Source organism: Pelobates fuscus, chromosome 5 (genome assembly GCF_036172605.1).
Source record: "Pelobates fuscus isolate aPelFus1 chromosome 5, aPelFus1.pri, whole genome shotgun sequence".
NCBI lineage: Eukaryota > Metazoa > Chordata > Amphibia > Anura > Pelobatidae > Pelobates > Pelobates fuscus.
The window spans coordinates 368212653-368228072 of record NC_086321.1 but is presented as its reverse complement, the minus strand read 5'-3'; the positions used below and the strand labels follow the sequence as shown (position 1 = coordinate 368228072).

Genomic DNA, 15420 nt, shown 5'->3' with positions numbered 1-15420 from the left:
TTGCTCCCAGGGGTGCTGAACACACAAAGAACACACATACCAGAAACAAAATAGCATACACAAGGCTATGTAGATGTTAAACAAACTTTTTGTTTAGCAGACGTTTTTCGAATTCAGTTTGAAAGCATATTATATTTAGAATTTTTCAGGGCTATTCACAAAACTGAGAATTAAAAAATTTAGGCCAAAGTAGCGAATTGGAAAAACTCTCCAGCTCGGCTATTTTAACTTAAAACATATAAACCACCACCACCACTTTAGTTTATAAACTCCAATAGATTGCTTAATTGTGTTGGTGCAGGGTACGATTTCCTTGGAAATCATTCAGAAAATACGTTGTGTGCATTCCATTCTAGAGGTGAACAAAACAATCGCCAAATGAAAGAATGATGTTTCTGATTTCCATAGACCTGGGTATAGCTTAGTAATACAAGCCCTTAAATGCTTGGTGCAGTGTGAATCTATACCAGCACCAAGCGGTGGGCTCAGGAAGCTCCTCTGAGCTTATTCATAAAATACTAAGCCATAATGAGCAGTCAAGGAGTCTTAAGGTCGTTCAAGGTCTCTCCTCCTCGAATGTTGCCAGACCACTGAAATGTGATGTAGGTGACTCACAAGCTCATATAGAGGAAATGTGTCTTTAATTTCACTGTGCTGTGTGTTTATATGACCCCGGGGTGGGGGCACAATTTAATTGGGCCTCTGACCCTACTGTGTTTTAAGTGTGCATTAAGTCTGTTTTTTCACTGATGGTCCATGGGTTGGATAGTTGATTATAAGGGTTATAAATCACATTGGTCCTAAGGACACATTTTTTATTTTTATTTTTTTTTTATTCTTTATTTTTCCGTGCATATGTTTAAACATAACAATCGTTCATGTCTTGCCCCAACGGCAGGAACATGTTAGGAGGGAACAGAGCATAACAGTTGTGGCAAAGAAATTAAATGCACATTTTTTTTTTTTTTTTAAACAAAATTATAGACATCAGATTTAAACAGAGTGGTAGTCAGAGATGCGGTAACTCTGCAGTTAAAAAAAAACATAGGTTGTACTGACTGACTGTATGAGCGAGAAGTATAACTAGCTAAACTAGTGCTGTACACCTGTGACACCTTGGGCCATTGAGAATCATAACAGTTGGCTGATTAGTCACATCTTGTGCTAGCTAATATGTGTGTATTATTATTATTATTATTATTATTATTATTATTGCCATTTATATAGCGCCAACAGATTCCGTAGCGCTTTACAATATTATGAGAGGGGATTTAACTATAAATAGGACAATTACAAATAAACTTACAGGAACAATAGGTTGAAGAGGACCCTGCTCAATCGAGCTTACATTCTATAGGAGGTGGGGTGTAAAACACATTAGGACAGGAATTTGCAATCAAATAAGGTGGGCTGCCCTTTAGGAGAGGGCAAGAGACAGGTATGTGAGGTAGGGGTTAGTCTTGGAGGCCATAAGCTTTCCTAAAGAGATGGGTTTTAAGGCACTTCTTAAAAGATGCAAGACCAGGGGAGAGTCTGATGGCGGTAGGCAGGCTATTCCATAGGAAGGGAGCCGCCCGCGAGAAGTCTTGCAAGCGCGAGTTGGCCGTACAAGTGCGGACAACGGACAGGAGGTGGTCACGGGGCAGAGCGGAGAGACCGAGAAGGGACACATACCTATGGATCTGTGAGGAGATATAAGAGGGGCTAGAGTTGTTCAGTGCTTTATAGGTGTGAGTTAGTACCCTATAGCATACAGGAAGCCAATGCAAGGACTGGCAGAGGGGTGAGGTGTGAGAGAAACGACTAGAGAGGAAAATCAATCTAGCAGCAGCGTTCATTACGGACTGTAGGGGTGCAGTACGGCTATTGGAAAGACCAATCAGGAGAGGGTTACAATAATCCATGCGGGAAATTACTAGAGCATGGACAAGCTCCTTGGTAGTATCTGGTGCAAGAAAGGGGCGGATGCGGGCTATGTTTTTAAGATGGAATCTACAGGATTTGGCAACATGCTGGATGTGAGGCTCAAAGGTGAGACCAGAGTCAAGTATGACGCCAAGACTGCGCGCTTGCAAGGATGGACTGATGTTGCTACCACAAACTTGAAGGGTGAGCGAAAGAGGAGGATCAGTATTAGGAGGTGAAAAGACATGGATCTCAGTTTTTGAGAGATTGAGTTTCAGAAAACGGGAGGACATCCAGTCAGAGATGGAAGAGAGGCAAGCAGTGACACATTGCAGGACGGCAGGGGAGAGGTCCGGGCAGGAGAGATATAGCTGGGTGTCATCAGCGTACAGGTGGTAGTGGAATCCAAAAGAGGTAATACGTTTGCCAAGAGAGGCAGTATAAAGAGAAAATAGAAGGGGACCAAGGACGGAGCCTTGGGGGACTCCAACCGAGACAGGGTGAGGGGAGGAGGTATCATTAGAAAAGGAGACACTGAATGAGCGTTGGGAGAGATGAGAGGAAAACCACGCGAGGACAGAGTCACAGAGACCAAGCGATTGAAGAGTTTGAAGAAGGAGAGCATGATCAACGCATGTCATAGTGTTTAGTAATATACGTTTCCAAGCTAACATACAATTGATATGCAGCGTCAGGAGTTAACTAAGTATGTTTGCTGTCGCTTGTAAGCAGGCAATCTATAGTGTTATCAATTTAAAAAAAAACAAAAAAAAAAAAAAAAAACCATCAGTTACTCATGTGTTAGCTTTGTTAGGGTATGCAGTTTTGCCTGTTCTGTTGCTGTTACTGAGAGCTTAATATAACAGATACTAAACACCTGGATCATGCGGTTAGGCTGTTGCTTAGCAGATTAAGATATAAACTGAGGTAGATAATACATAGATTACTGAAAATGAATGATCTGCAGTACAAACATGTTGGGTGAACACGTCTAACTATAAGGCATTATTCACGTAGATTATAGGCAGGTTAGGTGGTATATAAATCAGGCTCAATTAGCTAAACTAGGTGAGTGTAGTTTAAGTGGAACCGTAATACATCAAACAAAATCTGCCAGCTATGCCATTGAGGAATGTACAAATATACTAAGAGCTCCGATGTGAGATGCTGTGTCTATGCCAAGGATGGAAAGTAAAAAGCGAGTATAAAAACTAAGCAATAGAAAACAGCTTGTGCACATTAACTGTTGTGCCATGATGTAGTCCGAGTCCATAAGTGTTTTAGCCTCTGCCGGGTCCTGGCTGCGGCTGGCGGAGGTTCGGGAGAGTAGTGGCCGCCTGTGGAGGACCTCGCTTGGGGTGATGGGCGTTGTGCCGAATGTCCCGATGTTGGTAGTCGTGTCTGCCTCCGGTTGTTGAGGTAAGTCTCAGGGTGGATGTGGGTGTTGTGAGGTCCAGGAACCTCCTTAGTCGTTGGGGATTCCAGCAGGGAAGTGCATGAGAGGTGGGGCGGTTCGGGCCGCTTCTGGCTGACTAGCTTGTGTGGGAAGATGGTCTAGGTCGCATTTTTTGCAGCTCCGGTGGTGGTTACAGCTTGTGTTTTGCCCCTTCCCTGTGGGATAAATGGGGTTATCTTGGCCGGGTCCCAACGGTGTGTTACCTCCGGGTTCCCTGGGGCTTCCCTCCCATGCAGCCCCGCCGGTGGCAGTCCCAGTGTGGGCAGAAGTGCCTTTGCGCTCTGGAGGTCTGAGACATGGTGAACGACGTTCTCATGCAGTACCTGTAGTGCGTGCTGTGAACGCCAGCGGTATGCGATTTGGTGTGTCCGGAGCAGAGCGGTGAATGGTTGAAGGGTCTTACACCATTGCAATGTTGCGCCCGACAGGTTGGCATAGAAGGACAAGTCCATATTTTCAAATTTGTAGGTGGCTGAGTCCTTTAGGGCTGCGAGGAGCGCCATTTTATCCGCTGTGCTCCGAAATCTCACCACGAGGTCTCGGGGTGCCGCTTCTGGCACCCTCCAGGGTTTAGGGATCCGGAAGGCCGCCTCTATGCCGTTGTATTTGGCTTGTTTGGTGGGTATTAGGTTTCCCATGAGTCTCCTCACAAAGTGTGGGAGTTCTTCTGTAGGGACTTCCTCCGCGACTCCGCGCACTTTCAGGTTGTTACGTCGCCTGGAGTCTTCTATTGCTGCAAAGTTGTGTTCAGTTTTGGCTTGCTGTTGTTTAAGAGCACTTATCTCTTGCCTGAGCTCCGCTAGTTTGTGTGAGTGTTTTGTGGCCGTTAGTTCTGCTGCGTATAAGCGGCCTACCAGGCCTGTGAGGTCTGCCCTCAGTTGTGCTACGTCTGTCTGTAAGGCCTTCTGTAGGTCCCCCAGCATAGCTTTCAATAGAGATGCCGTGACATGTTCCGAATCTCCCAGGTACTTGTTCGGTTGTGGCGGCTTGACAGTGGGGTAAGTTGTAGGTGGTTTCCTCTGGGTAGAAGTCCCCAGAGGAGTCAGAGAATTCCTCGAGCTCGGCAGCAATATTGGGTCCGCACGCGCCTTTTGCCTGACGGAATAAGTCACCTATGGTGGCCCCTGTTTTGGGTCGATCTGGGTTTCAGCTTTTTTGTTTTTCTTCCCAATGTTGTTGTGGGCAGCTGGATCTTTGGATCTGAGGTTAGTATCCCCTAAATCCCCTAAATCCGTTGGATTCCGTTGTTTGGCCTCGGAGCCTCTCTAGTATGCGACCGCTCTGTTCCACCATCAAGCTCCGCCCCCCCTAAGGACACATTTTGATCATATATGTACATATAAAAAAAAAGTGTTTATTTTTATATGCTCAAAATCTTCACTAGCCATTGGCAGGGGAAATTTCAGCCATCGTGGATATAGTAAAACTCATGGTCAAAAATGCAGGCCACGCAGTACATTTTATTGAGTTTTCAATCAAGTAAATACAAATAGCAGGCATACACAAGTAGAGTGTACAGTCTCATACAATGCATAAGGATTGGTGTACATATTAAACAGCTATCACAGTTCATGTAACATGAGCAACGTATATATCATTGCCGTGACATCCTGAACTCGTGGGTAAGAAATTAAACTGCCCATTATATTACAATAGAAAAAAAGGTTATAGACATAAAAGTTAAAGGGACACCATAGTCACCAGATCAACTACAGCTTATTGAATTTGTTCTGGTGAGTAGAATCATTCCCTACAGGCTTTTTGCATTAAACACTGTCTTTTAGAGAAAAAGCAGTGTTTACATTACAGCCTAGTGATAACCCCACTGGCCACTCCTCAGATGGCTGCTAGAAGTGCTTCCTGGGGCAGTGCTGCACAGCGTGACTGACATTTAGTGTCTCCACCCTCTGCATGCAGACACCGAACTTTCCTCATAGATGCTGAGGAGATGCTGATTGGCCAGGGCTGTGTTTGATTTGTGCTAGTTCTGCCCCTGATCTGCCTCCTTGACAATCTCAGCTAATCCTATGGGAAATCATTGTGATTGGCTTTTGATCAATACTTCTGATGATGTCAGCCAAGCAGGCAGATCAGGGGCAGAGCCAGCAGCAGCAGACTGGAGTAAAGGTAAGCTTACACTATATTTAGAGAGGGCAAGGGAGGGCCAGTGGAGCTAGATGGTGGTTTTAACACTGTAGGGTCAAGAATACATGTTTGTGAGGGGCAGAGCCAACTGAAGCAGACGTGCATTAACAGAGCTCCGTAGCCAAAAGCTTGCAAATCGCAAATTAACAGACCGAAACTCAATAATCTTAAAGATAAAATAGATTACCTTAAGATGGGTAAGAAGTCCAAACACCAAGGGGCTGCAAAACCGGCGGGGGCTTGCGATATCGGAGCCCTTCTCCTCCGCCCTGCAAAGGCCGCAGCAGTTCCCGCGCTAAACCAAGATGGCGACTGGTCTCCTCCGGAGACCAGATTCTCGATGAGCTGGACGACTTCCCCGGTACAGGGGGATTACACAGCCCATCCTCAGATGAAGACAACGAATTGCCCTCCACCAAGGGAGACATAAAAGCCCTCCTATGCAACATCCGCTCCCTCTTCGCAGCGGACATAGCGGTACTGAGGGAAGAGATTCACACCATGGAGGGGCGAGTAAAGAAGACAGAGGTGGACTCGCAAGGCCTCAATGCACGGTGCTTACAATTGGAGGCCCAAAACGTGGAGCTGCACCGCACCCAGATCCTGCTCACCACCCGCATGGACGCGGTGGAGGACCGACACAGAAGCCGGAACATAAAGATAAGAGGGGTCCCCGAGAGAGTGACCCAGGATGACTTACCTGGATATATCTGACGACTTCTCACCTTCTTACTCACACCGCAACAGGCTAAGACGGTCCTAACAGATGGGGTCTACCGAATCCCGAGAGCCGCCAAAGCCCCAGCGGACACACCGAGAGATGTCATCCTCCAATTTCAGACACGATCAGGCCAAGCAACCTTCATGGCAGCGGTGAGGGGGAAGGCATCCCACCTCTTTGAGACAGCCAACCTGGCATTCTTTCAGGACCTTTCTAGGCCTGCTATGGAGAGACCTCCTGAAACCGCTGACTACCGCTCTCCGCCAAAACTCAATCCCATCACACACAAGGGCGCAACAACACGGGTAATCGACCCCTCGTAAATGGACTCAGTGCTGGCAGCGTTGGGCCTGCAACCGCAACAGGAACCAGCTACTACCGACCAGAGGCCAAAGCCCCATCACACCTGGGATGTAACAAACATCAGAGCATTTCAACCCGCAAACACCAAAGCCTCATCCTCCACCGCTTACAAGGCACAGCGGGTAAACCGACACCTTGCGGACACTTGAGAGCCACGGCGAGAAACAGGTACCCGAAAAACAAAAGACCCTCGGACAGAATTCATATAAAGCCGCATTTTGTTTACTGCCCTACCCCCCACCCCATCACTGACTCAACCCCTGGAAAGATTTTGATGAACACTCACTGCACGGGAAAAACACCTTCAGCAGCAGACAGGCACAAGCCAACCGGGCACCCCAAGGGAGGAGGCAACATACCCGGACAGGCCCTGAACTTTTCTATATGGCCCAATAGTAACATCGGAGGGCAGAAACCCGAGACTGGCCTTGCATCCTCCACAGCAAATCTTTTATTTTTATATATTCTTTATTTTTCGTGCTGAGCAGATTCAAAAAGACATGTGTGGCTTGCGCAGAAGCCTGTTTTGTATTTAAGCGGTAGGTATGATTGCACGCATCATAGCGATGTTGGTGCCTTTTTTGGTTCCGTAGCCTGTGGCCTGCGCAGAGGCCTATTAAGGTGTCGTTTGCTACAGTGTCTGTCAGCGTTTTCCTTTTGACTCTTTTAACATATGTTGTAACAGTTCAGTACATATTAAACCATATGAAAATTAACTTAAATAAAACGAAATAGTTCCATTACACGAGTGAGATTTCGCCGTCCCTGATCTGTCATTTCTATTTGTTTTAGATGTCGTATTGTTCCCATGTGGCCCAGACTTTCCGGAATGTGTTGGTGGTATTTCTCACCTGAGCTGTCATCTTATCCATTAGGTAGTTGTCCCTAATTTTTGCTTTGACCAGGGTGAGTGGGGGTGTGTCTGTGTTTATCCAATGTTGCGCTATCGCTCTTCGAGCGGCTAGGTAGAGCATATTTAGAAGTTTTTGGTCATGTTTGTGGAGCCCCTCTGTGGGTCTCGAGAGGAGGCAGGCCCATGGGTCTAGCGTCAGTCGTCGTTCTAAAATTTGTGAGCATAAGTCTACTATCTTTCCCCAGTATTCCTGTATCTTTGGGCATTGCCACCACATATGGATGTATGTGCCCCTCTCTCCGCACAGTCGCCAGCATGTGTCTGTAGGGCTCAGTTTCATATGATATTGTTTCACTGGGGTGGTATGCCACCGTAACATTATTTTGTAAGCTTGTTCTTGTAGTGTTGTGCAGATGGACACCTTTGCGTTTGCCTCCCATATGTCCTGCCAGTCTGTTCCCTCCAATGTTTCCCCCAAGTCCTCCTCCCATCTATCCGTGTAGGTTTGCGCACCCCATATTCCTGATGTCGTGCATATGTGGCTATATAGCCGCGAGATTAGTTTCTCTGGCATTTTTTCTTTTAGACATATTTGTTCGAAAAAGGTTAGGGGTTTCGCCGCGGCTGTTTTAACCTCTTGCGTTTGTGCGAAATCCCGCAGCTGTATGTACCTAAAGAAGTCGCGGGTTTGTAGCGGGGCGAGGGATTGTAAGTGCTCATATGAGACTATGCGGTCGTCCGCGTAAAGGTGAGTATATCTCTGTAAGCCCGTTGCTTCTATTCCTTTGAAGTCTTGTGCCCTTATCCCTGGGGGGAATGCCCTATTGCGCAGCACGGGTGTCATTGGTGAGGGGATATCCGCTATTTTGTATTTTTGTGTGAATCGGTCCCATATGCTAATGGAGTTTAGAATGGCCGGACACCTGGTCCTTAGGAGCGCTCTGTGTTCCCTTGGTGTCCAAATGTGAAACTGTGGTAGGTCCGCACCTGTCATCAGTGCTTCAATGTCCACCCATCTACGTTGGTCTATGGGGCAGTGCCAATATGCTATTTGGGCTATCTGTGCCGCTACATAGTAGTGGTGGAGGTGTGGCAGGCCCAGCCCCCCCCTCCATTTTGGGTTGTACATTGTGGCTCTGGCTATCCTAGGTCTTTTCCGCTGCCATATGAACCCGTCTGCTGCCCTCTGTATGTCCTTTAAGTCATTTTTGGTTACGTTAATTGGGAGCGCTTGAAACAGGAACATTAGTCTGGGTAAGATATTCATTTTTATTGAATGTAGGCGGCCTAGCCAGGATATGGGTTTTTCCGTCCAATTTTCCAGGTCGGATTTTATTTTTGAGAATAGGGGCGTATAGTTTAGTTTAAATAATGTGTTGGTGTCTGCCGTTAACTTCACTCCTAGGTACGTGAGAGCTTCCGTGTTAATTTTGATTTTGTGTATGTGTCTAATCAGTTGTATGTCTTGGTCGGCTATGTGAAAAGGCAGTGCTACGGATTTGGTGAGGTTGATCTTGTAGCCGGACACGTCCCCGTATGTTTGTAGTAGTCCCGCCAGGTGAGTCAGTGAGTGGCTTGGGTTCGTAAGTGTGAGGAGTACGTCGTCTGCGTACGCTGCTATCTTAAATTGTTCGTTCCCAAGTTGTACCCCTGTAATATTTGGGTCGTTTCGGACTGCGTGTAGGAATGGCTCTAGGACAAGAGCGAATAACATTGGGGATAATGGGCATCCCTGCCTTGTTCCGTTTCCTACGTCAAAGGGTATCTTAGGTGCTCCCGCCACTATGGTTTGTGCCCGTGTGTTTGTGTATAGTGCTCGTATTGCTGTGATGAAGGGGTCAGGGAAGCCTAGTGTGTGGAGCAGTTGCAGCATGAAGGGCCATTGCACTCTATCAAAGGCCTTCTCTGCGTCCAGCGAGAGGGCCAGTGATGGTGCTCGTGTGTCTGCCATGTGCCACAGCAGGTCTACCCCCCGGCGGGTGTTTTCGTACAGCTGGCGTCCCGGTATGAAGCCTACCTGATCCGGGTGAATTAACTTGGGTAGTAATGGAGCCATTCTGTGTGCCAGGATTTTAGCAAAAATTTTTAGGTCCGAATTTATTAGGGAGATAGGCCTGTAATTTGTGGCTAAGGTCGCGTCCTTATCGGGTTTGGGTAGTAAAACTATGTTTGCTATGGCCATGTCCCGGTCCGGGGTGCCTCCCTGTAGGAAGTGGTTAAACAGTTTGGTGAGGTGTGGCAGTAACTCTGTGCTGCATTTTTTGTAATACGACATATCGTACCCATCTGGTCCTGGTGCCTTATTACTTTGAAGATTGGAGATTGCTACCCCCACCTCTTCCTGTGTGATTGGTTCACTTAACTCGGTGGCGTCCCCTGTCGTTACTTTGGGTAAGCGTGTGTGTGCTAGGAATTCGGTGATGCGGCTTAGGTATTGGGCTTGTTCTTCCCCCTCTCTAGGCGTGTGGTTGTATAATGCCTTAAAGTATTCTGTAAACGTTTCGTTGATAGCTTTCGGTGTGTTGTCTATTTGGTTTGCTGAGTTGCGTATTTTGGTGATGTGTTTACGTTCCTGTCTGGGTCTAAGTGTGCGTGCTAGCATGGTGTCCATTTTATTCGCCTTTTCGTAGAATAGCCTTTTAGACCAGAGTACGGAGCGGGTTATTTCTGCTAGAGTTTGTTCCCTAATGAGATGTCTAATGTTTTGTAATTGGTTATATAAGGTGACGGTGGGGTTTTGTTTGTGTTGTTGGGCGGTTTTCCTCAGTGTTGCCTGTAGCTCCAGTATGCGTTTTGTTTTTGCACGTTTTTTATGTGTAGCTGCTTGTATGAGGTGTCCCCTTAACACTGATTTGTGGGCTGCCCATAGTGTGGTCGGGTTTATGTCTTCTGTGTCATTAGCGTTAAAGTAGTCGGTGATTGTTTTTCTTGTTGCGTTGAGAATGTCTTCGTCGGCTAGTAAGCTAGTGTTGAGTTTCCACGTCCAGGTAGTGTGGTGTTGCAAGTTTCCTAGTGTGACTGTTATGTCTGCGTGGTCCGACCATGTGATGGTGTTTATTTCTGATTGGATGAGTTTGGCCATTCCCGCTCCGTTGAGGAGTATATTGTCTATCCTAGAGTAAGTGTTGTGTGGGGCTGAGTGGAATGTGTAGTCTGATGTATCTGGGTGTTGTAGCCTCCATGCATCTAGTAAGCCAGTGTGTTGGATGAAGGAGTGGAAGATTTTATCCTGTCCCCCTCTGCCCTGGGATCTCTGTGTTCCTGGTTTGGTGGTGCGATCAAGGGCTGGGCAGGGAACCGCATTCATGTCGCCTCCTACCGCTAGGATACCCCCCTGTAAGGTGAGTAGTAGTGATTCTATGGTGTTCCAGAAGTCTTGGTCGGGTTCGTTGGGTGCGTATACATTTACCAGGTGTAGTTTGGTGTTATGGTACGTTCCCGAAAGCACTATGAATCTGCCCGCCGGGTCCGTTTGCTTATGTAGTAGGGTAAAAGGGCAGTGTTTGTGGAGGAGTATGGCAACGCCCGCTTGCTTGCGCAGCGCTCTCGCCTCATGGGTGACTGTGTATGTGTGGTCACCTAATTTGACCGGAGCGGCCCTAGGAATATGGGTCTCCTGAATTAGGGCTATGTCGACCTTTTTAGTTTTTAGGTCGCGTAGGAGGGTCCTGCGCTTGATGGGCGTATTGAGTCCCCTAGCATTAATCGATAGTATTTTTAGTGCCATGGGGTGACTAGTCTGGCGGGTGGCGTGTCTGTGCGGAGAGTTGGGCACATACCTGTCAGGGGTCCGTAGGGTTCTCTCTCCGGAGTCTTTGTTGTCGTCCTCTCTTTTGTGGTCTGGGTAGCGGTCTCACTCGTGTTGGAAGAAGAAAATAAAAACATAATGAGTAACAATTCAAACATTTCATAACCGGTATAAACATTATAATATTGTTTTTTTAATCTAGTCTTACTTTTTGCCAGATTCGGACGGGGACGTGTCCCCCCCCTGCAGGCCATCAATGTGTGTTCCTTACAGGGTCGGGTTTGTCTCCGATCCACCGTGCCTCTTTACGAGGTCCCTGGTATAGCCCCTTAATAATATTGCCCTTTACCATGCCCCTCCCTCCCCCGTCATCCCAAGCCTCTCTTCCCTGTCCCTTTCTATTCGCTCCTAGGGGTCTCAGCTTCCGTCAATCCCATCCCTTTCTCTTAGTTCAGCGTCCGCCCTGGGCGCTAATTCCTGTTTTGTGCGATCTGATTCGTAGGGGGTGAAGCCTAGCTGTAGTAAGCCCTTGAATGTTGTGTTGTGTGTAGTGTGCGTGTAGAGACCTGTCCCCTGTATTCCTTCTTTGTCTACTAGTTGTCGTCCCTAAGTGTTTGTCTCCTTCTGTATTGGCTGAGGGAGTTGTTTGGGGGAACCGGGACACCATGAGTCGGGTGTCCGTCGGTTCCGCCACGCCTTTGGGTATTTTTTAGGCCCGTGGGCAATAGCTTTGAGTTTTTTGCTTTTCCCTCCTCCATGCCCCCTGTCCCCTTGACATGGCTTAAGCCCGTGTGGTTTTGCTAATTCCCCAGTCCCAGTTCGCTTGACATGTGAGTTCATAGAGGTCTCTTGGTTCCCCTCTCAGGGGTTTTTAGCTCAGCGTCCCTCTGTGTCTCCCACGGTTCTCCATTCTGTAGCCAAGGTGTCCAGCTCGGGTATGGGTTCCTGCTGCAAGGTGAAGTCTCGCGGTGGGTCCACCCGCATGTCCCGGAGGAACTTCTGAGGATCAGCGCCCGGTATCAGGGTGTGTGTCGTGCCGTCCTTGAACGCCACCAGCTTAAACGGATGTCCCCATGTGTATTTTATGTCCCTGTCCCGCAGCAGCGTGGTGAGGGGCCTCCATGCTCTTCTACGCTGTAAAGTGGTAGGGGAGAGGTCTTGATAGACGGTTATCACTGCGTCTTTGTACGATAATTCGTTGTTCCTGGCATACTGCATCACCGCCTCCTTTGTCCGGTAGTAATGGAATTTAATTATAATGTCCCTAGGAGGCTGGTTTGCTGACCTGCGGGCTCGTAGCGCCCTGTGTGCGCGGTCTATCGTCCATTGTTCTTCGGGTATGTCTGGGATGAGGTGTTTAAAATAGTGCTCCATTGCGGCTACCAGATTCCCTTCAGTGGGGGACTCCGGAAGGCCTCTGAGCCGGACATTATTACGCCTGGACCGGTTAGCCAGGTCGTCTATGGTGAGTGCGAGGTCGGTTAGTTGTCTCTCCATGGTTTTGGAGTGTGCTACTACCTTGTTATGTGCCTGGGTGACCTGTTCCATTCTGGTTTCTAGGTCTGCTGTTCTGCAGCCCAGCGCCTGAATCTCTGCCTTCACTTCTTTTGTGCAGTTGGAAATTTCTGCAGCCAGGTAGTTGCTCACCTCTGTTAATTTGGCCAGTATGTGTGATGTTCCTCCTGCTGTGATTTCGGGACTTTCCTCTCCCGTTCCGGTCTCAGGATGCTGATTTCCCCGCGGGCTCTGTTGTCGGCCATCTTGTCCGGCCTGTGTGCCTCGTGGCGCCGTCAGCATTTCGGCGACGGTTTTAGGGGTTTCTCTGCCGTCGTCCTTTTTTTTCCTGGCTGGTTTGTTGCCGGAGTAGGAGCCTGGCATCCTGCTGCTTTGCAGGGCTACTGTCTGGGCCTCGTTGCCTTTGGTAAGTGCTTTATTCGTTGTGGATTAAGCGGAGCTCCTGTGCTACACGGCCATCTCGGTCGGCAGCCAAGCCACGCCCCCCACAGCAAATCTTTTATTAAGTTTATACTGTTAACTGTTTAGAACAATTGCCTTTTAACCTACGTCTTAAACCTGCTTTGAGCCATTTACTTTGTTTTGTTTTGGCACTAAACTAGCCCTAAACAGATACCAGAGAAGATACACACCCCACAAGCTTACATTAGCTGACCATGAGCACCACCACCGTTGTGTTTTTTTTTTTTTTTTCTCTTCTTTAATACTGAATCACCTAAACGCATGGTGTCGCATCTTATGCATACTATAAGCACACTAACATAGAAGACAAAGCTACACTTAAGCCTTCTAGCAATAAGCATTCCGTTTAATTACTCTTTATCTTTTTATGTTTTGGTGTTCTCTCCTTTTTTTTTTTTTAAAGCAGATCAGAAGGTCGGCTCGTTTAAGAGAATCGTAACAGGTAGCAAATTACACACACATAACTATCTATCTCTGTGGTGGAATCTCGGTAAAAATAAATTTAGTAGGCCGAGATTACCACGTGGCATGTGTACGTGCATATGCTGACGTATCGATCAGTTGGTTGCACGAGGCAAGATACGATCAGTAGTGTACGGAGCATGTGCAAGAATACAGGATATAGTATTCCCCCTCCTCCATTGTGCTGGACAAGCCATGCGGTCAAACAGGAAGTTAATTCTTATTTGTATTGATTGGTTAAGAGAATGTGCGGGTGGAGCTTAATATGGGAGGAGTTATATGCCTATATAAGGAGCCTGCACTATTGTCCGGGGCTCAGAATTTGCTGTATTTTGGTGACGCTAGTCCCTCTGAGTCCCGATCGGTGATCCAATAAAGAATCTCTTCCTTCCTGAAGAAACCTGTGTCCATCTCTCTGTGCTTGGCTTCCGTCAGTTTCTCCGGTATCATTTGGTGCATTGGCCGGGAAGCTCATCGTTCAACGGTAGCTGAGAGGCAGAGGCGTGAGACGGTCTATCTTTGCCCACGTTCTCTACGGCTGCACCCCTGAACTTCTGCGTGGACCTCCCTTCGTCTCGGCGCCACTGGTCTGTTGTCCAGGAGATCATCGGCCTCTACGTGAGAAGTGCTGGGGTGTCCCCGTCGATGAGTGTGAACTCAGGTTCAGGAACGAGGAGGTAAGACAACTGCTGTTTTAGACGGCAGGACCCGCTAGGGGTATACCGATTGTGCGGTAGGCCCAAAGGGGTTTTTGAATCTGTATCTGCCCCCTCTGTCGGAGGGAAGGAGCGAAGGCGCACCGCTCGATCGAACGCTCTTTAGTCAGACCGTTTGATTCTGTTAGTCAGGCAGGGCGCTCTGGTGTAAAATAAGCCCTAGCCGGACACCGGTGTCTTGTCTAGACTAGCGTTCTAGGGTGTATATTTTGTTCGCTAGGTCGGAGGGACCGGGAGACTAAGCGGCGTCTGTGTAAATTCGGTTCGCTAGTTCTCATCCTATCTGGGCTAAGTGGGAAGGCGTGTAAATTTGGAACCCACTAGACTTTTGATAGTACGACTAAGAGGCGTCTGTGTAAATTCGGTCCTCTAGCTCGCTATATATGTGGTGATTGGGCAGTGTGGCTAACCAAAACGTATGTAGATTGTTTTTAGGTAGTCCATTCAAGGTACTGGCCAATAGTTTAGTTGGGAATTGTAAATGTGTTAGCGATTGTTTAGTAAAGTGTATATCCTGTTAGATAGCGCGAGCTCAGCCGTCTAGCGAGAGTGTTAATAGTGTGTTGCTGTATTATAGTGCACGGTACCATAACCCTGTATATTTATTGACATTGCATAATAAGTACTAATCATTGTCGTCCATTGCATGTTTAACACCATAACCACTAATAATTGTATTGTGACCTTAACTTGTGCTTTGACCTATGCTAACCGTACTGTAACCGCTATTTGTAAAAGACGATGTTACTGGGGTGTGTTATAGACGGGTAATTCGTATATAGAGAATTATAGCGTGGGTGACTGTATAGTTACGCCAAAGGGCATAATATTGATTATATAGTGACTGGTGTAGCAGCTGTGTGTGTACGGGAATTCCCTGAGTGTTTATTGTGTTATTGTGTACGTTTCACTTGGTAACCGTACCACGTGGTGCTGTTGCCAAAGGAAACGGGTGTGACTGTTGAATAGTACGCGTGTATAGTAATCGTTGTCGACGACGTTCCATTGTTAAAAATGGGTGCGTCGCAGTCAACGATTCCGGATCCCTTAGGATGTATGGTTAAGAATTTTAAA

General features: G+C 47.5%; 2 protein-coding genes across 6 annotated transcripts in view; both read left to right on the top strand.

Annotated features, from left to right (window-relative positions):
* The window catches only part of GNA13 (G protein subunit alpha 13), a 598177-nt gene that overhangs the window by 179820 nt on the left and 402937 nt on the right, over window positions 1-15420 (top strand). The gene's annotated exons all lie outside the window — the stretch shown is intronic.
* The window catches only part of ARSG (arylsulfatase G), a 114673-nt gene that overhangs the window by 70309 nt on the left and 28944 nt on the right, over window positions 1-15420 (top strand). The window lies entirely within an intron of this gene.